The following is a 22,994-nucleotide window of genomic DNA, read 5'->3' as shown; positions in this document are numbered from 1 at the left end:
GACCTAGTGTTACAGATAAAACTCCCTACTTTGGCTCTGAGTTTAAACTATGATTTCTTCTTTCCTGAGACAAAATGGACTTCATCCATATTTATCCTTTTCCTGAAGTATTCCAGTGAGAATATTCTCATTGGCACAACCTAGGCAGTTTGTATGGAGCCAACTCACTGCCATAGATCCTAATCTCAATGTAATTATGGTATAGGTACCAGTCACCAGTCTTGGTTTGCTCTGATAAGTGCAGTGTCTTTTTAATTTCTTCTCCAATTCTGGGCTCTGGCTGACTGTTGAGTAATTGGAGAACTGGATGTATGAAGGAATCAATGAACTGGGAGAATGTAGAATTTAAAGATCATGCTCTTACTAGCTTTGTCCAGTGAATCACTTATTGATTCACTCCCTGCTCATCTTATCTGTTGAGCTGAATAGGCAATAGATCTCCCCGTTGAAACAAAATTAGATGAATGATAACTGAACTGTACCTGAATAGTCCTTATGTGGTCAAATTCATAAACTATTCATGTATATTATCAGCCATAAAGTGGCTATAATTATACATGAAGGTAGGTTGATATTGTTTGCTAGAGATAGAAAAGAACCCAAGGATGGATTCATCAACTGTTTAGTCATTTTCATAACCTTGGAGGTATGATAAGATAGAGATAATATGCCTAGTAGCTTCAGGGAACATGGATGATGAATATGGAGGATTTCTCTTAGGTAATTCAGCATCTTCTGATAGGAAAAGTTCAAAGATAAGAGCTCTTTGTGGGAAGGTGAGTTTATTGTAGAGGTCCATGAGAGCTGCAGGTGAGAAATGGCTAAGGGAATCAAATGGAGGTATCATTAGCATCTGGTTTATGCTCTGAGCAGTGATGGTAATCAATATTTTTCCATCCTAAGTCATTATTGTTCTTTGCACAGGGTCATACCTAGCTTGACACCAAGAGATTAGATCAGGGAATTGATGGGTCTTAGGAAAAGAAAACAATGGCAGAAGAGTCTCCCAAAAGTGAATGGAATCCTCCTGATCGGTATATTTCAGTTTTAACCATGAATGTAATTCATAGAAATCAAATTCACATTCACAGTCATTGATCTTGAAAAGGGAGTCTACAAGTGGCATATGATCCAGATCAAGGGAGATTGTGAAGGGATTCCCTTCTTTGGCAGTCTTCTATATCTTTGCTTTAGGAGCCATCACTACCGCAAAGGAAATTTAGAAGCTATTTTTAACCTAAAATTGATAATAGTGGAGAAAATACACAGAGTGACAAACTGGTGCTTTTGGTTTATGGATGGAAGCAAAAAGTGGCAATATTGTAGCCATGGAGGATTTATAGGTTTAAATGGGCTCAATTAATTGTTTGGATCTAGCCGTAGGCATTCAATTTGCAGGGGAAACGCAAATTAATGCTTAATGACTGTTTAAACGGATAATCGGGCACAACAATGGCTTGGGAGCGTTTGGGCAATGATATTATGATGTGGTAGGCGGTGAATGGGTAAGTGAAAATGAATGGATGACCTGAAGGTTCGTTATTGGACTTAGGATAATGGATGCACAAGGCGCGAGAGAAGTCAACGGTCAGATGGAAGAAATATGGAAACGGATTTCCGGAGGGGGTCACAATGGTTTGTGGTTTTGGGCCTTGGGGGTCCGAAACATTTTGGAGGCGCCACGTTGCAAAAAGCGGCAGCCATGAAAATTGATTTTCGGACCCCCCGCTTCACGTTAATGGGAAACGACCAAGGAGGGGCCAAAAAGCTTTCTTTGTCGTCGATTCAAGCGAGGTGAAGGATCTTCGTTGAAAAGAGCACGTTGGTTACCGGCGCCCGATGTGTTGTTTTGTCATTTCTGCCATTACAATAAAAGTGTCATTTGTCACTTATTTTATAATGTCATCAAGCTTTATTACAACAATTAAATTGTAATTAAAGAACTTAAGCATGATTAATCAAAATGATATTTTTCAAAGGTGCATTTGAGCTAGCAACCTTAATTTATTTTCTAAAGAAAATAATTTTCTTTTATTGCTTATCTATCATTTTCATTTTGCGTTCCTTTTTTAGAGCAACTAATCTATCATTTTATTTGATATGGACCTGCAATAATAATCACTTCTAACATTTTTATTTTCCATCTTGTTTTTGGTTCATATCCTAACTTATCATTTTTTGTATGGCATTTTGATTTTTTATCTAATAGCTAACTTATCAAAAACAAGAATGTTATAATAGGTCCTAGATAGATAAAGTATTTCACATAGATGAAGTAGTTCATAAATGAATTTTAATGTTGTTGTCCATTTCTATAGACTACACTTATGTGTTTAGTTTATTATTATCTTAAACATTTATATTACTATGGCCCCACATAGATGAAGTAGTTCATAAATGAATTTTAATGTTATTGTCCATTTGTATCTATTTTATGCTTTACACAAGGTTTGCTTGCAACCTTTATTTTAATATTAATTTATTTTTTCTAATTTTGGGATTGTGATTATTGTTCAACATACTCGTCATTTTTATGAATTGAAAAGTTTAATATATTAATAAATAAATAATATTTCTTCTATAATTCTTCATTTACTCATGACTTTTACCTTGACTCACAAATTTTTACTGAACTAATGGTCCACTTTGGCCTAAGTGCCTCAATTCTCTACTCATATGCACTCATTATTAATGTTTAATTATTTGTCTGAGAATATTTTTGTACATAAGTACCAACCAGATTTATGAGCACTCTATTGTCATGACATTAGAAAAGTGTATAATAAAATATGCACAACACAACAACTTACAATTTAATAAAAAACTCTTAGAGAATAATAAAATATAATAGTTATAATAAGATTTTATTATAAATGATTTTATCTTTTATTTTTTAGGTGGATACAATATTTACATATGATTACATTGTTAACCCATGGAGGACTTAAATGATTTTATCGTTAATTTTATTTTACAAATTAATATTAGAAAAACACTCCAAAATTCTTATTTTCCAAATAGACATGACATATTCAATGCAAAGTTTGTCAAGTAGTTTTAGTTGTCAAATAATTGCTTAAGCAAGAATACATTATCTTCTTTATGGATGAGAAATTTTTTTAATTTAACTTTGAAACCGATGTTTGCATATTTTAAATCTAAGGATATGTGTTGAAAACTATTTTTTTTAAGAAGGAAATATATTTTGGATATAATTATTTTTATTGTAGATTTGTTTTACAATTTAATATAGGAGATGTTGTCACATTAATTATATATATATATATTTCATTAAAAATAATAATAAAAGTGTAAATTTGTTTATGTGCACATATATTAACATGATTTGTTTGGTATAGCATGATCATAAGGGAAATATTTCTTTATATTTATTAACATGGAAGGCTAGAATATTGATAGATATTATTTCCATGGGAATCTAATAGTGAAAAATTAGTCACATAAAAGATAGCAGGATTGAATTCTTATTAATACTAAAAAGATAAGTTTTCAAAATTTTATTTTCAATAATCATGGGATTCTAGGTTATGTAGATAAAAAATGAAAGTTAAAATATTTTCATTTTTATTGGCATTACATTTATTGTAATTAAAAGTAGCCAATAAAATTTTAAGAATGAAATATGAAAAATATTATAATGTATTTATTACATGTAATTTAAAGAAAGAGCCAGTTACAAATGTGAATTGTTTAACATGGAAAGAACATTATAACAATTACACCTTAGATGTAATAGAGATTAGAGATACATCAAGTCTCTTTGTAAACCTTTAGTCAAATTTTAGTCAAATTTTGAGTTCAAAAATATATTTACACCCCAAAAATATGATTTGTCTAGATAATCCAAAATTAAAATAAATCTAAATTAATATTTATAAAATTTGCACATTAATAAAAGAATCTATATTTTATATAACCCTTATATTATAAAAATCATTTTCATCATTTTATTTAATATATACAAGTTTTACATATTTATAAATAAATCTGTACCGTATAAATCTTAGACTATAAAACTCATTTTCTATCTTTTAATTAAAAACATATTTTGATATATAACTAATTTTTGCTTAATTATTGCAATTTTTTTAGCAATATGGGTCATTTTAATCATATATTTTTCCCACAAGTAACTGTCTCACTACTATTTTCTAAATTATAATAATTTTTTGCTATAAAAAAAAAAAATATATTTAAAATTCCTAATTACTCAAATTTTCCCTTCCAAAAAGTGGTTAAAATTCCAAAATTTCCATGCATTCAAAGAAAAAGAAAATTTTACTCAATTGAAAAAATGAAAAGGCAAATTATTCTTGAATGCCACCCAATCCACTTTAAATTATATTTGATGTTGTTTTGCTTGGGCCAATATAACGGAGGTACACATCAAACCTGGTCACGTGTAGCATAAGTGACCTTGACGAGATGAAAATGGCTTGATTTTTGCTTCTCAAGCATGCATTTCTCACATGCTTCTCATTTCACATTAAATACTAATTGGTCTATTTTTTAATAGATAATAAAAATAATATGGATGGTACAATAATAATTAATAATGCAGTACATTGAAGTTAGTTTTTTTCATCATTACACAGTAAGAGGTGAAACATTTCAACGATAATATTTGATATAAATGAGTTTAAATTTTATTTAAAAATAATAAATTTGATTTTATAATGTTAAACTTTTGATAAATTTCAAATCTTTTAATCAAAAAGAAACTAATAACAAGGTAATGAAAAACTGAATACGTTACCAATGACCGGTATAATAAATAAGTATACATCTATCCCATAGGGACCCATAAAATAGCATAGACAAAGGCTTCACCAACATGAAAATTTAACAATTTTATTTTCTTTTTGTGAAGCCACTTCCATCGATTCCAAGCAATACTCGTGAATCCAACTATTTGGTTAGGTAGAAGTGTATCATCTAACCCTTTTTTATTCCAAAACTAGTTTCCTTATAGCTATGGTACATCTCTAATTTATTTTTGGTATGAAACCCAGTGTTTAAGATAGGATGATTTGGCATTGTAGCAACTATTTTATCTAATGTTATACTTATAGAGATCATTCCTAAATTTTGATTTGAGGAAGAGGTATAGTGTATGTGTATCATCCATATTATCTTTAGTAGAGGAGGAGTTTTTAAAACTTATAGATATTTATTTTTTCCTTTTTAAGGTTTTTTTGGTTATTTTTCATTACTTTAATTTAACAGTGGATATATTCCCAAAGGGATTCACTTTCTCTACATTCCTATTGAGGTTTGGGGTATTTTTATGTTAAGAGCATGTAAAGAGAAATTTTATTTGGTGCCTTTTAATAAACTCTTTTTTAGCAAAAGGACCTTTTAACAAGCTTTCTAAAGTTGCAGGATTTCTAGAGGGCTTCTTAATAAGTTTCTAACGAGTTTCTAGTGGATCCAATCTTGCAGATTCTACCATTTCTAAAGAAACCTTTAATGTAGTATTGTTTATCATGATATGTCACAATACTTATGAGAAATCATTTCTATTTCTTGATTTTGTTCCTTCACTACTTCTAAGAATTTGAGGATGTCTCTATGCAAATCATCTATGTTGAACCCAATATGTGTTGATTGCATATTAGACAAATTTAACATTTTGCACTCATCACTGAAACTTTCAATTTTTGTTGATGATCTAATAGGAATATATTCTCTCTTAAGCTTCAAATATTCATAAAACTATCTGAAGGGGACATTTGATATATTCCTCCCATAAACAAAGTGTTCTTATCCACCAAGAAATATTTTAGTTATTGTTAGTTTTCTCTAGGGAGATACTATCTAGAAAACATGATTAGATTAGCATTCGCGGAAATAGATTGGGTTACGGATCATTTCCATATTATCCTTGCATGCTAGACAATCTATATGACTACCCAAATATTAAAACAATTCTTTGAATTGCCCTGTAAAGTAATTATATTTTCATATATGATGGTACTCTATTATGTGTCATGGGGTCTCTCTTGATGATAAGGATTTTTCGGGGATTTGTGATGGAGTGAGTTTTATAGGCTAATTGTGGAAAACAATTTGTTAGACAATATGAGATTGAAATTTTTCAGATTTTTCTTCCCCTTTAACATGATATAAAATGCTAGTCCAATCAAATGTAATTTTTTGTTTTTGATGGGAAATGTCTTGCTCCACCACGTCGTGTAGGAATGAGGTAGTCAAAACTTTGGAATTCAAAGAAGGGTGGCATTGCAAAACACATGATGATCATATTTTTTAACTATATGATCTAAAAATGGGCATGCATGTCAAAACAAGAAGTAAGATATAGTCTTTTAAAACATCATAAATTAATGTAATTTTTTGGACACTTAATCTGATAAGGGTTATGGTATGAAAGTTGATCAGTCACTAAAATCCAAGAGACCTTGGAATATGAAACCAGCGATCATAAGAATGTGTATAAATGTATATCTTTTTGAATAAAAATGTAAGTCACAATTATCTCTCACATCTTGTTCATTATTTGTTTGTCAATTTAACATGGTATCAAAGCACACATATTTCTTCCCGAGTAATTTGAGTCACTAGTTTGTATGGCTAGTTTTGTCTCCCTAGATTAAGCGATTTGCAATTCTAAATATCTACTGGTCTAAGATGGATCTTCCCCTATAACGCTGGTGTGTTCTGTTGATCTGTGTATTGGTCTTACCATATTAGGCGTTACTCTCGCAAATCTACTGTTTGCTCAACCTGTCAAATTTGCTATTTTGGCTTGAGCGTTTCATCTCTCCACCCCAGTTTCTTCTACTCAATACTCAAACTATTCCTTGTCAGGAGTTACTCTGCTATGCCATGCATTACCCTCCACGTCCGTTTCCTCTATTTGATGTTCATTCCATTTTCTGCTTGAGTACAATCTTTACACTACACTCTCTTCTAGCTTCTAACGTGTTGTACGGAACACGAAACAATTTCCCCTCTAAAAATATTTCCCCACAATTTCCAGTCAAGCAAAACATTGTTGCATCGAATCCTCTCAGTGGCTTTTCTTCATTCTGTGTCATTTTCGGTGGGTGTTCTTTGTATCAGCATTTTCGTTTGGCTATATTGCCTCTCTATCCTGTGTCTGAGTCTTTTCTCTCTAGATCCCATAACCCATTTCTCAGACTCAACGCTTGACTCATATGAGAATCAGTTAACTCTGGTTTTGTTGCAAAAATCATGCTCACTTTAATAGTTCGCACCATTTTCTTGTACATGCCATATGTAATCATCATATGATAAATATGAGGGCTTCCGTCTATTAAAACATTTCTTACCATGTCAGGTTTGAGCAACCATCATATAGAAGCAATGCTTGTTTGTTATTTTTTTATAGCTATTTTGTGATGTATATGAGAGCACCTGAGTTGCCTACTATGAGCGTGTATGGCAGGACATATATTTTTGGTGAATAATTGTTGGATTTATGAAAAAGAAAAACACTCAATTGTTTTGTTTTCGTTGCGTATCATGTGGCTATATCCTCACTACTTTCCCAGGATTTTTTTTTTCAAAGAGACAAACAATTGTAGATAATTAGCCATTGTGTACACGTGTTTTGTAACTTGAGCTTGTGGAGGACCCCAATGGTGAATTTTGAAGTTTGTTAGCTTATATTGTAGTTTATGTTGCATTGAATATGTTTCCTTCTTGAGCCTAGCTTTTTTTATGAGCTTATTCACTTTGATCTCCAACTCATTTGTGGATATCATTATTATTATTCACCTGAGTTGATAATTCTACCCTAATGTATTGAAAGAATGGTGCAGAAAAAATATAACTTGTCAGTAATCAAACTTGTGACCTTGTTCTACTCGTTGGACTCAAGTGAAGACAATTGGCCATGTATAATCTCTCCAAAGCGATGTGAGTTAGTGAATTCTCATACCTGCAACATTGAATTGGAGTCTCTGCATGTTAATTATCTATTGTGAAACCTGTTACCACTCAAACTAGCAGGGGACCTAAGGGGAATCCTTAAAAGGAAAATGTTAGGCCAAGGGCAACAAATGGAGTCTTAGCCCTCTGTCACCTCAGCTAAAGCTCCTTTCTATTTACGGACTTTCACCGATGGGAGGAGACTCAGTATGTGTGGAGTTCACTAGTGAAGGATAAGTCAATGGGTATGAGTGACCCAAATAACTCTTTCCCAAAATTGGAAGGTTAAAGATTACTTGCTTTGTAAGCAAGGTACCAAGTAATCTAGGGAAATGAAGAGAGTATTTGAGGCTTAGTTTTATGGGATAAAACGTGTGAAGGAATTTCCCCAATCCCTAAAATCTTTGTTATAATTGGTATCCCGGATGGTTCTTGAAGAGTGGTCTTTGAAAGGAGTGGGACCACACAGGGCCAAGTGGACCCAGTTTAAGATATGAGGAAGGAATGTAGAAACCAATGATATTCTTACCCTAGACAAGGAGGAGATAGGATAAAAGAAAATGTAATTACTCAAAGATGTTTTTTTGACCCTAGGAAGTGCTAGCCTTGGGGATGGCAGAAATGTCTTCAAATTTTGAGGAGGGCTAGAGGAAAGGCCATCGCAAGAGACCCTAGGAGATCATATTTTTTCAGTGGCTAGCTTGTTCAGAAATTGATGCCCTAGGGACCCCAATGTGGTTAGAATTGGGAGAAGGTGAAAGAATAAGAGTTTTGGTGACCACCCTTGGTAGATCAGTGCCTTAATCCTTGGGAGAATGGAGTCTATGTTGATTATGTATAATATTTATTGGTTCCCATTGAAGGAGGCCTCAAAATTACTTCACAAACCCTCTAGGTCAAGTGAAAGCAATCTTGTACCTTTTATACTTCAAATGCACAAGAGGAATGGCGTATCAAGGTCAATTTTTACCCCTAGGAGATTTCACTCACACTACATGGCCCATACATGGAGAGAACGTTATAATAGAGACAATCCCACAATATTAAGCAATAATTTGCATGCAACAATTAGCCCTAAAACAACGAAAATCCCATCCAACATATATGACAAAAGTAACAAGAATAACATTAAAATTTTGTACTTACATGCAATAGAGTATATCCAACCATTCAAAAATGATAATAGAAGCTCCAAGAGAAGATAGACCAATAATCATACATCAAAATTCATCCATAAATGCTCCAATTCATCCTCCAGAAAAAGTGTGAAATTCTCTAAAAAAGAGAAAGATCCAATCCAAAGTGATGATGAGAAATGAACTCATATCACTCTTATTTATACACAACATAGGAGTTCGATTTAACGTCATTGGCCTACATAAGCCCAAAAAATAAAATAATGTGCTAATAATACAACTTTTGGTGATAAGCCCACCAAACTAGCTCATAAATGAAAAAGTAAGCTTCTTAAGAGGTCAAATAATAATTTATGCATATCGTAGGGCCCTCTAAGAGGCCTAATGTGGCCCATGGTTGCCACAATGAAAAATAGGACCCTCAAAAATAGTGGACAAGGGGTTGGCCCCTTGTAATAATTTGTGGTACTCCAAATGACATGTGGGGGCACACAAGTGTCCTCATGGGTCTCCAAACAAATCGAAGATGCCTGTGGGTCGCCTCCAAGGGCTATAATGACAATGTAGGTGATGCCACATCATCGTACAAGTCCTAGATCATCTTCCAAGTGTATGATGTAGATTTGAAGCCAGCTGGGCATGATATATCAGGTGCATCCTCCTCGGCCAATAAGTGAATCACAAGTAATCTGTGAATGGTTGCGGGGATCGATGGAGTACAATATGCTATTGTGGAGACCCATGACTCTCAACACTCACCCTACATATGCCAATGTAGCCCTCTAGAGGATTAGGACCCTATATACGGAGACCAAACCCAAATGGAAACCATTTGCAATCCTTCATAAGATCCAATGCGTCCCCTAGCTTTCCAGTACAACAAGTCATTAGAGAAATCCAGTAAATGAGCTTACCTAACCATGGACCATAGGTGGGGAATTCATAATGGACTTCCCTTCCATAATGGGCTTCGAGATGTGCCAATGTCTCCTAAACTCCAAATGGGGTTAATAAAGTATCCTATTAGGTGGTTTCTACCTCTAAAGGGGATAATATAGTCAATGTACATCCGTCAAAGGTAGTGGCATGTGACATATAGGTGGATGAAGTATGTGATGAGAAGGGGCAACCCTAGGTCACATGCTGGGGTATAAGGGTAGCTAATAAGGGGGAAACCCACACTTGGGTTTATAAAGTGTAGGAGGGAGTAATCGTGGCACATGAGGTGCCCCAACCTTGATTTTTCCAACCTTCTTTTATTCCCTTTCCTTTTTATGATTTCCTTTGATTAACTACTCGGGGCTCATGGAATTAGAGCATGATGTGTAAAATATAATAGTGGAGTCCCCTTTTTAAGGTGGGCAGTTCATCGCCCACCAGTGGTTGGGAAAATCATGGGTTCCTATATGAAATAGAAGGCTCATAGAACCTACAGGAACCAGGGTGATGACCATGGTGATGGGGTAGAGCTCATGTATTTGCTTTTTCCCACATTCAAAATGTTTTTGTCCTGGCCATCTTTTGCATTTTGTGGTACTTTTCCTATTGAATGTGGCCATGTATGCTTTTAACTTTATTTTCAGCTGCATCAACCTCCGGGCTTCATTCTAGGCCATCACCCAAGGTGTGGGCAAGGGCAAGGGGTGAGCTAACCCTATGTGGACCTGTTGGAGGGATGTGGACTCGGGTGGGAAATATGATGAATGGGGAGATAATGGATGGAAAGAGGGTAATATAAGTAGATAAAGGAGCGGGACCACGCAACCAAAATCAAGGTTTCCCGTGAAATACCATCCCTGAAACCAAATGGTCAATAAAAGAGATCCCACGAGACTAGAATCCAAGGTTAATTCCTAAATAAGGTGTAGGGGACATAAGCATAGACTTGGACCATCCTTTCCTCTAAATCCCCCCGTTTATCCATGCCTAGAAGTGTCCATGATAAGAAAACTATAATAATCAATTTCAAAATGACAAGGCATACCTTTAGATTCGGGAGGCCCACCTTCAAACATAATATCATGGGAGATGGGCAAGGGACCATATGGTTGGATCAGGTGTTAGAGAAATGGCACAATGAGCTAGTTGATGGCTACAAGGGGCTGATGGCTACTAGCTAAGGACCATCTTGGAGAAACAATTTCTCCTAGGGATATTACCCACAAAATGATGGGTAACATCTGGATCCAACTGGGATGTGATCTGTTTAAGAAGTGGGCAAAGCTACTCTGATGGGAGGTCACGAGAACTCCAAAAATCTCTTGGTTACCGTAAACCTATCACCTGTACATATAATAGATGGAAAAAAACGGGGCAACATGCTTTCGTGGCGTCTCATGGTTGCACATGATAATATTTTAGGCCATAAAATCACTAGAAAAATAAAGATATGCAAATTTTAATCTAAATGCAGCTAATATACCATGAGAAATATCATATGATGTCGTTTCTAATGCAAACATCAGCATGCAATGCATCCTACTCTACCATGCATACAATAAAATGTCAACTCTCAAGGAAGGAGGTGATACGAGTTAATTTGACCAGCTCAGGCCAAAGTTCATCGTTAAGTTTAGCAATGTAGTAATAGTCATCCCCAACCCTTCCATGAATCCTAATGGGTATGGGATCCTTATCTACCAATACTAAATCCCCAACCTTATATTCTTTCTTAGAATTCCACTTTTTTCTTGTTTGAGAGATTGGTCGCTTGAGGATTCAGATTTCTTGGGTAGGGAGGATATGGGAAGGTTTCTTGCCCTCGCATGTCTCATAATATAGTCTGAGATTGTTCACTTGTGATGAATAAGAAGGCTCCCTGTAAAGGATAAAAGGGGTTCCATCGGATTGGGGAATGGTTGCATATGGTAAATCCATTTGAACGTGTCCCCCAATGGTAGCTCCCCATTTTCGAGATAACAACATCCCTCACACATCAAGTATATCAATGAAAATAACATCCATGAGGAGGGATATATAAATATTCCTAGTTAAAGAGACCTTAAGATATTTGAATTAAAACCACACACCCTTTTATGTGGTCGAGTGATGTTGAGACCCAATTGCTTCATAATAGTCAAAGGCATGATATTGGCGGAAGCACCAGAATCTAACATACAATTATGTAAGAAGAGGTCATTGATAGCCAAAGTGAGCAAGAAAGGTTTATGCCCCGGGTTTTGATCAGGGATGTGAATGTTTTGCAATTCTTCAAGTATTTCCTCATCTTGAATCCCGAGGGATGTCTTAAGTTGTTGTTGTTTCTCGGGAAGCTTAACAATTTCCTTTAGGGGAACATGTATAGTCATCTTTCCCATGACAACCCCTATGTCGATGTCAAGTTTAACTTCCTTCCCCTTTTCCTTCTTCTTGTATTCTTTCCTAGGAGGATCCTTTTTTTGATTGACCTTTGTTGGAGGATTCTTCTTGGGAGGAACTTTGGGGATGGACTCTTTAGGAGGGGCTTGCTTAGGTGATGGATCTTCCTTAGGTGATTCCTTAGGAGGTAAGGGGTCTTTTCCCTTTTCCTTTCGGGAATATTGGACCCCTTTGAATCTTCCCTGGCTATCGGCATTAAGAATGGATTCTTCCTTTTCTTCCTTAAGGGTGACCTCACTAATGGGAGGATGCGTGTATGATCCTCCTAGAAAAATGTTGAAGACATCAACTTCCACGAGATTGGCTTGTTCATCTGTTTGTTCATCCTCAATTTCTTCCTTTTCACTCTCCTCATCATCAGATGAAGAATTTGGCTCAACAACATTAGTTGGGGACTATGTGTTTTGGGATTTGAGAAGAGCTCGACCTATCTTCTTCATTTGGATTTTTGGGAAAAGGATTTCCTTTAGGGATGTAACTTTATTTTTGGTCCCTTTCTAAGGTGGTGATTTTATTCATGATAACCCTTTCATGTGCATTGGATTCTTTGGTGAACCTTTCCAATTTTTTGGGAATAGCAAGGAGGATTTCTTCGTGTTGATCTTTGGACTTCTTCTTCTTGGTTTCAAATTTGGCTCTAGGGTGGTCAACGATATCAACCTTTGAAATTTGTAGGTTTTCTTCAACTTCCATCACCATTTCCTTAATCTCGGTCAAAGTGGATGGTTTCTTATCCTAAATACATATATGAGGTGGCCACCCATGACCTTTATGAATTTTTCTAGAATGTTGGCTTCATATGGCCTCAAATGATTAGGTATATCTTTGATTACCCTATCAAACGTTTGAATGAATTCTCACACATCTTCCCTTCCCTTGGTTATTCGGTAGAACTTTTCAATGTGGAAGGTCCCTTGGGCATTGCATGACCACCATTTCATGAATAGTTCCTCAAATTCATCAGAGTCCTTTATGCAGCCAAGGGGAAGGCTAAGATACCAATCTCTTACTTGTCCCTCAAGTGATAAGGCAAAAAACATCATGATCCTATCTTCATCAAATATCAATCTAGGGGACAACTTCCAGTAGAATTATTCAAAGAAACCATGGGCATGCCAAGTAGGATTCCCTTTGAATTTGGGTAACCATCGGTCAAGTTTTTCAGATAATGGCTTGGGATCGTTACTCAATTTCAAAGGGAAAAAGACACCAACCAAGTGCCTTTCACTTTTGGTCATCTTGGGTTGATCCTTTTAGGAGTTAGTGCTTGAATTAGATGTCCTTTTTGGATATGTATCACTGACCTTCTTGACTTTGGGGACAAGGAAGGTTCCAACAGGCGATGGAGTTCACTTTACCCTTTTTGCAGCAACCCTAGTTAAAGGAGGAATGTTGTTGCCACATCATTTTACAGGTCCTGGATCATCTGCTGAGTGTGTGGTGTAGATCTAGGGCCAGCTGGGCATGATAGATTAGGTGCATCCTCGTCATCCAATAAGTGAACCACGAGTAATCTCTGAATGGTTGTGGGTACCCATGGAGTGCAATCTGTTGTTGTGGAGGCCCATTGTTATTGGGAAAAATAGTGTCCATTCAGAGCTTCTAGTCCCACTAAGACGGGTAGCTATCTTAGAAACAAACAATTTAAAGTCACTTGTGTTTTCCTTTATGAGAGATAGATGAGAGAGAAGTAGAGAGTACCAACCTCAGTCTTTCGTTTGGCTCCTTGCTTGTTTCCTCCCTCCTTTGACAGAGCTTCGCCACTCTTTCCTTACTTGTCCCGCTTCAAAGAACACCTGTAGAGTCAAAGCAGCATAATACCATCAAAGCATAGAGATCTATAACCACAAACAATATAGGATCAGATATATATTAACCATACAAATGCATATATCAATACAAGATTCAGAGATATACAAGAATATGGAGGAAAACTCAAATAGCTTTATTGATAGAAGTAGTAGAAGAGAGGATTACAACCCATTGGTCTGACCCACTGCCATCCTCCCAGCATGAAAGCCCTTTTCACCTCATGAAAAGCTTAGATCACCCAACAATACAATGTTGTACAAAGAAACCAATAGCACTTCCTTACAAAATACAAAATTCTAGCCTTTGGATCTCTAGGATGAGGGATCCATATATAGATGTTTGCAGGTGGGTGAGTCAGCTTCTGGGATTTTGATTAGTGTCATCTCTCTGATAGTTCTTGGTTCCACTTGGAGATTTCATGATCTCTTACTCATCTCTGGGCGAATTCAGAGAGGCAAGTGTCAAATGGGCAGTTTCTAGAAGATTCTCTGGGTTTCCACCTAGCTAACTGCCTCTGCCATTTGTCTGCTCTCGCTCATCGCACCCTATATAAGGGCTTTCTAGTATGCATCGCACTTTTTGCATGTAGCAGGTGAGATGCATCGCACCCTTAGCACTGAGCAGTCTGTATGGTCCAGTTTTGACCAGTTTTGAGTAGTTTTTCATGGAGAACTTCTGGGAGATGATGTAATCAGCTGACCTTGCTCCTTTAGAGTATGAAACAACACTTTTAGGGACTTATAAGCCCTTGGTTTTATGGAAATATGTGATTGGGGTTGCAGTGCCCAAATATGTCTATAACAGTTGCCCCCTAAAGCATGAGGTCGTAAATCTTCTGATGTCGGGTGAAATGCTTTATCATGAGGATCCGAGGTTTTTCGAACTGGAAGGTGACCTGTAATAAGATACAATACAATACATTATCTTCATAATATTTTCATGATCTAGCTGAGGCGGGCATTCCCATGCTCAGCTTTATAAATTCATTTTCATGTACATAGGACAGACAACCGTTTGTGTGGTAGACTGATGATTCTGGTAGAGCCATCATCCCTTAGCTCGGATGATTATCTTTGCAGCTATGATGTACATTCGATGTCTTTATTTTCCTAAATATATCGCACCCAGATGGATGAAACTAGATCCGGGGTCTTCAAACTCGTTCAATCTTCGCCCGAAGTACAAGTCAATCCATGTGAAAAGATGTTCTGGCGTCGAACATGGAAAGACATCGCCTGATTACCAGCCAATGATGTAAGCTGTTAACAGGCACGAGAGGAATCACCGATAATGATAATGACCCTCAAGGTACTGCAGTACAATTCACGTGGTGTGAATACATGAGTCGATGTCAAACACCATGCAAAATCTTTCGGTCGAAGGCCATTAATATAAACCTGTCGCCGGAAGTGAGAAACTTGCCATTGAGGCATGCAAGCTTCAAAGTACTGAAAGGGTTGTTCCTAGGTCGACTTCTTGGATGATGAGTTGATGTCAACAAGAAGTGACCCATCGTAGGAGGGCCTTAATGAATCCCACATCTACGACACGAAATGGAGCAAATGATTTTGTGGAGGTGAAAACGATCTGATGATACAAGGTTCAAGGTGGCAGTCATGAAAGAATGAAGCGTGAAGGTATTGCAGCGGATGAGACATAAGCTGGGTTGGTGAATTCTTTGAGTGACTTCTCTTGAACATACTGGCGACACTGAAATGGATTGGTAGCATTAACCCCAAAAATGGATGGTACAGAGGACCAATGGTGATACGACCGGTGAACGGAATAACCCAACCCGACTCGATCATGGTGACGGAGTGAAAGTGTCATGTTCAAGAGCGACCTGCTACCAATAAAGTTTCTTCAAGTTTTCTTCCCAATTTTCCCCAGTCATCTCTAACCAGTACCTCTTTATTTTTTTCAAGCTTGAGGAGGATAACATATGCTTGTTCTATAATTTTCTCTTCGGGCAAACTCGTCGCTATGTTTTAACGAGCCTAGCGACAGTGAAACTCGCTCTTGTCTGCATGGACAAGTTTGTCGCTATTGTTTTAACGAGTTTAACGACAAAGATAACTCGGTCCTTTTCAATTTTAGAGAGTCTGAAAAGAGACAGAAAGGAAACTCCAGTATTCCTTTTTCGTAATATAATCCCTTAAGTCCGAAAAAGTATAAAACAATGCGAAAGGTATGACTTTTCGATAGTTTTAACGAGCCGAACAAGAAAAACACTCGATCTTTTTTTGTAATAATCCCTCAGGTCAAAAAAGATTAAAATCTAGAGGAGGGATGGCACTTCCAATCACTTTAACGAGCTGGAGAGGCCAATTGCTCGGCAATATTTTCATATTTTACGAGTCAGATGAAAAGAGCTTAAAGGAGACTTGTTTTCTGAGGAACGAGTGATGTTTTCAGATAGCAGCTGGTTCCAGGTAAGGTTTGGAACTTTTCAATCACAGTAGTGTAAAGAAGGTGGCTAATAGAATCACTCGTCGCAGCTGTTCCTCAAAAGGGGTAAACAATCAAATGGAAGCATATGATCGGCTAAAAAAATAGTGGAGGTGATGGTAAGAACACGACCAAGGTTCAAAAGCTGATAATTATGCGATCGCAATGGTTATTTACTGAAGGTGGGTTCATTTTTTAATGAGCTTAAACTCTGGTGGAACATATGCTCATTGCTAGGTTTATTTTTTAACGAGCTTGAATTTCACGTAAAACTGCTCGTGCCAGTCGTATAATAAGGATGTCTCATCAGTAGGTTCATTTTTTAGGGAGCTTGCCCCATTCACAACTTTGCTCCGGAGCCTTTATTATGCAAGCTAGGAACGACCCACCTACGAGGTTAAAGGGTTGAGAGCCTACAAACTATGAAAATAAAAGGTCGCTTTTCACTTGCATGCAAAAGGTTTGCATGCCCCCAGGTATAAAGAAAAAGTAGAGTTTCCAGGTTACCATATGAAAGTTCTCGCATTTGCAAGATTGCTCCATCCGCGTCGCAGACAAAACACTTCCTTGGCGATGTCCATCGAAATAGACAAAGGTGAATGGTGCATCGCCTCCACTCACATAACTTTGACGAAGGAATCTTATTCCAGTCTAATCCCATTTTCCTAAACGGATGGGTGTGTCAGACTAGTCATATATCCTCTGTGGAAACCTACCCTATACCTAAAGTTTTCCTCTCGAAGCAGACTAGGGTGCATGCCCCCTGGGTTTCAGTCACAATCACCGAATCACTCGCGCTCATCAGGTGGACGGACCGGATATTGATTAGACATCCCTTGTGCAAAAAGACCAATTAGGGATGGCATTTGACTAGTAGCTATGTGTGAACCGGGGAATGAAAGCTGGTCTATGAGCTGGACCACTCTGCCTTCATGCGGAAAACACATCACTCGAAAGAGCGAGGAAACAATAGCTCCCATGCTATAAATGTAGTCATGCCCAAGGAGTAGATTATAATCTAAAGGTCCTTGGACTACCATCACATTTAGATGAACGGCTTTCCTTCTCAAAGTTATAGGCAAATTTAGAAGGATCCCTAACGATCGACTGGTTCCCTTGTTAAAGCCTGTCAGATTTCGAATCTCACGCAGAAGCGATGGTGAACCAAGTGCTTTCCAAGAAGTTGAGGAAATGTTACTCACAGAAGCCCCTTCATCTATAATATTACCAACCATGATCATTCTGTAAACTTGTATTATGATTCGGAATGGTACATTAGATGGTAGGCGAGGTCTGTCTAGTAGATTCCAATCGAAGGAAACGACTAGGTTGCTTGGAGGAGGGACCGAATAAATGGCCGGGTAAATCTCTGACAAACTTCCTTCCTGCGGTAAAGGAATGGGTAGATTGCCCCCATGTTCATCGGAGTCTGTGTTTACGAAAAGAATTTGAACGGTGTCGTTCTCATTCTCCTCGGTGACGGTATCATCTGAAGGTGGACCCTTTGAAGACAAGATTGGGTCGACTACCATCTTGACCTGTTGACTTTGGTCTGGTGAGGACTCAAAGGGTTTATCTTCAATGATAGGTGCTTCGACTGACAACAAAGGTGTATCAGTCGGATTTTCAACTAGTGACGGACTCGGCAAGAGTTCCTTGTATCCAGGAGGAAGTAATTGCGGTGACGTAGGACGATTATCCAAGACTCTTTTAGCTTTGTCTAAGAAGGGACAATGGTGGAGGGCATGATCGCCTTCACACAGTCTGCAAGGAAATTTAGATCTTCCTTTCTGTCCATTGACTTTGTTTTCACTAGTCGACAGTGTACTCTCAACATGATCGTCAGAGGTTGACGACACCGGATTGTGCAAGCGAGGAGACTAGTCCCTTAAGATTTGTGGGATGCAAGGACAATCTCGATGATAGTGGTCCCCTTTGCAAATGACACATGGAGATTTAGGTTTGGATGGTGCAGTGTGTGGATTTTCGCCAGACGATGCATGGTTCCCCCCTTTTGCCGTTGGCTTCTTCTTCTTCTTCTCCTTCTCTTTCTTCTTCTTCTCAGTTACTTGGTTTTTAGTTTTACTAGCTTTACCAAGCGAAGAGGAAGAAGGAGAGGGAGAAATAAATGAAGTACAAGGTTGGGGGGGAACTCCAGTATCATTTGGTTGCTGATTTGATTGCTCAGGAATCACGGTGCTTTGAACGACAAAGGTCAAGAAAAGCCATACCGACAAGCCAATTGTCAGTCCTGGAAGGGACAATGTGGCCATATGAGGTGCACCGACATCTCCCCAAGAGGAGAAAGGACTAGGATTTCCCCTAAGGGGAAATCCTTGATTGGTGGACTCCATTTTCTCAACCTAAGACCAATGAGGGAACAGTGACGTTATTTCGATTAAAATAAATTTTATGACGCTTTGACACAACTTGCTTTTTCAATTTTTAAGAGTCGAGAAAAAGCTAAAGATGACTCTAGTCGCCTTCGATTTTTAATGAGCTTGAAGTGACAAGTGCTCAGATGGACCTTTTCTTTTAAGGAGTCTGAAAAGGAATGAAAGTGACTACTCTGTAAATCTAGACAAAGGGATTACCAAACCAATCGTAAAACTGCAGAATACTTTTTACAGTACGGCAGTCAATCTTCCTGAATGCTGTGTTTAGTGCATTGCAATCGATAGGGCGGCATACACGGCTTCCTAAGGATAAAGGATATAGCCTATTGTGGTCTCCCAATATATACTCGACAGTACGTGGGAGCACAAGTCCGTACTGGCACTTGTCGTCTCAAAGAGGAGGAATCACCCAACCTACGATGAAAGCGATAGTTACCAGGCTTTACGACGCCAGAATACGTCTCTAGCCTAGACTTCTAAATGTTGAGCGTTAGGTTCCAAAGCGTTTTTATGTTCATTGAAATTTCTTTTACAGTTGATCTTTCTTAAGAAGTTTGCCTTTAAGGTTCACCGCGTGATGCAGATATACAATTCCTAAATATGCAATCTAAGGTGATAAACAATCATTTACTCTTCTTTTTGCAATGAAAATCCTAGCTACTAAGGAAAGAGAAGCAAAATTCTTTCAACATAGAGCAGAGAGCACAAACTAGATGCACTTTTCCTAAATCAATATCAACAAGTAGTCTAAATGCAAATGCACATGCATGTTTTGTTTTCTGCTTTCTTAATGTGTGAATGACAAAAAGAATGCTAAGTATAGATCTGAATTATTCTTCTTTCAAAGCGACAATACTAACAATTTTCTTTTTAAAAAACGAAAGGAAGACTAAGATGAAACTTTGCGATTTCGAATTCAAAAATTGTTTTCGACACTTGAAATACTATTAATTCAAATCAAATACAATGGCAAAAGTGTAATCGAATATAAAAAAGAAGAAGACTCTTTTCTTTGATTGAAAACGACACTTGCGACACTTTCAAATCATTAGACGACAGTTCGATTAAGCTACTGTTTGCAAAGGAGAACTGTAAATGACGAAAAATACATAAAAAAAATTCACAATTCTTTATCAATGGAGACTGAATAATGCAAAGGAAGGGAGTTTCAACAGTGATATACTGATCATAGATAGCAAAACTCCTGAATAAAGCTGAAGACAATGAAGAAAAAACCAAAATCTGGAGGCAGAAATAGTCTTACCTGATCATCGCACCTGTAACACAGGGAAACAGGGATGCATCTCACCTACAGCACACGGGAGGTGCGATGCATCCAGACTGCCAATGAGAGACAGTGCGATGGTCCAGGGACGAGACTGAGCTTGGTTTTTGCTCACAGTTTGCAACTAAGTTCAGGGGTTTAGGCTAAGCTAATGATAGGCAGTAAACACAAAGTATAGGGGTTGATCTAATGAGGTTACTTAAGCTACCACCAGGGCACTTAGGATGTTTGTAAGTTAATTGTTCAGTTCATAAACAAACCCGAAGATTGACTGAAGCAACATTGATCTACTTTGTAGTTGCATAGCAAAAGCAGTTTGAAGGCTAGCTGGCTTAACTTCAGGCTCTGTATGTAGTTTATAAAGAAAACAAATAGAAACAAACAAACATACTATTTGCTCCCCAGTGGAGTCGCCATTTTGTTATCGAGAAAACTAGTGTCCATTCATAGCTGCTAGTCCACTAAGACGGGTAGCTATCTTAGAAACAAACAATTTAAAGTCACTTGTGTTTTCCTTTATGAGAGATAGATGAGAGAGAAGTAGAGAGTACCAACCTCAGTCTTTCGTTTGGCTCCTTGCTTGTTTCCTCCCTCCTTTGACAGAGCTTCGCCACTCTTTCCTTACTTGTCCCGCTTCAAAGAACACCTGTAGAGTCAAAGCAGCATAATACCATCAAAGCATAGAGATCTATAACCATAAACAATATAGGATCAGATATATGTTAACCATACAAATGCATATATCAATACAAGATTCAGAGATATACAAGAATATGGAGGAAAACTCAAATAACTTTATTGATAGAAGTAGTAGAAGAGAGGATTACAACCCATTGGTCTGACCTAGCGCCATCCTCCCAGCATGAAAGCCCTCTTCACCTCATGAAAAACTTAGATCACCCAACAATACAATGTTGTACAGAGAAACCAACAACACTTCCTTACAAAATACAAAATTCCAGCCTTTGGATCTCTAGGATGAGGGATCCATATATAGATGTTTGCAGGTGGGTGAGTCAGCTTCTGGGATTTTGATTAGTGTCATCTCTCTGATAGTTCTTGGTTCCACTTGGAGATTTCATGATCTCTTACTCATCTCTGGGCGAATTCAGAGAGGCAAGTGTCAAATGGGCAGTTTCTAGAATATTCTCTGGGTTTCCACCTAGCCAACTGCCTCTGCCATTTGTTTGCTCTCGCTCATCGCACCCTACAGAAGGGCTTTCCAGTATGCATTGCACTTTTTGCATGTAGCAGGTGAGATGCATCACACCCTTAGCACTGAGCAATTTGTATGGTCCAGTTTTGACCAGTTCTGAGTAGTTTTTCATGGAGAACTTCTGGGAGATGATGTAATCAGCTGACCTTGCTCCTTTAGAGTATGAAACAACACTTTTAGGGACTTAGAAGCCCTTGGTTTTATGGACATATGCGATTGGGGTTGCAGTGCCCAAATATGTCTATAACACCCATGAATCTCAAGGTTCACCCTACATGTTCCAATGTAGCCCTCTAGAGGATTAGGACCCCGTATAGGGAGACAAAACCAAAATATAAACCATTTGCAATCCTGTATAAGATCCAATGCATCCCCTAGCTTTCTAGTACAACAGGTCATTAGAGAAATTGAGTAAATGAGATTACCTAACCATGGACCACAAGTGGGAACTTCAGAATGGCTTGCCCTTCCATAATGGACTTCGGTATGTGCCAATGTCTCCTAAACTCAAAATGGGGTTAACCAAGTATCCTATTAGGTTGTTTCTACCTCTAAAGGGGATAATATCGTCAAGGTACATCTGTCAAAAGGTGGTGGCATGTGACATATAGGTGGATGAAGTAGGGGATGTGAAGGGGCAACCCTGGGTCATATGCTGGGGTATAAAGGTAGCTAATAAGAGGGAAACCCACACTTGGGTTTATAATATGTAGGAGGGAGAAATTGTGGCACATGAGGTGCCCTGACCTTGATTTTTCCACCCTTCTTTTATGCCTTTTTCCTTTTTTATGATTTTATTTAAATAATTGCTCGGAGCTCAAGGGGTTAGACCATGATGTGTAAGATATAATAATGGAGTCCCTTTTCAAGGTGGGGTGGTTCATCACCCACCAAGGTTTGGGATAATCATGGGTTCCTATATGATGAAGAAGGCTCATAGAACCTGCAAGAACCAAGGTGATGGCCATGATGATGGGGTAGAGCTCATGTATTGACTTTTTCCCACGTGCTAAATGTTTTTGTCTCGGCCATATTTTGAATTTTGTGGTACTTGTCTTATTGAATGTGGCCTATATGCTTTTAACTTTCTTTTGAGCTGCATCAACCTCCAGGCTTCATTCTAGGCCATGACCCAAGGTGTGGGAAAGGCTGGAATGGGCGAGCTAACCCTATGTGGATTCAGTGGAGGGATGTGGACCCAGGTGGGAAATATGATGAATGGGGTAGTAATGGATGGAAAGAGGGTAATATAAGCGGATAAGGGAGTGGGACCACACAACCAAAATTGGGGTTTCCCGTGAAATACCATACTTGAAACCAAATGGTCAGTAAAAGAGATCCCACGGGACTAGAATCCAAGGTTAATTCCTAAAGTGGGTCTAGGGGAT

Source organism: Pinus tabuliformis, chromosome 3_1, assembly GCF_031772625.1.
Source record: "Pinus tabuliformis cultivar Carrire ecotype Pingquan chromosome 3_1, CPIR1, whole genome shotgun sequence".
NCBI lineage: Eukaryota > Viridiplantae > Streptophyta > Pinopsida > Pinales > Pinaceae > Pinus > Pinus tabuliformis.
This window is presented reverse-complemented; position numbering follows the sequence as displayed.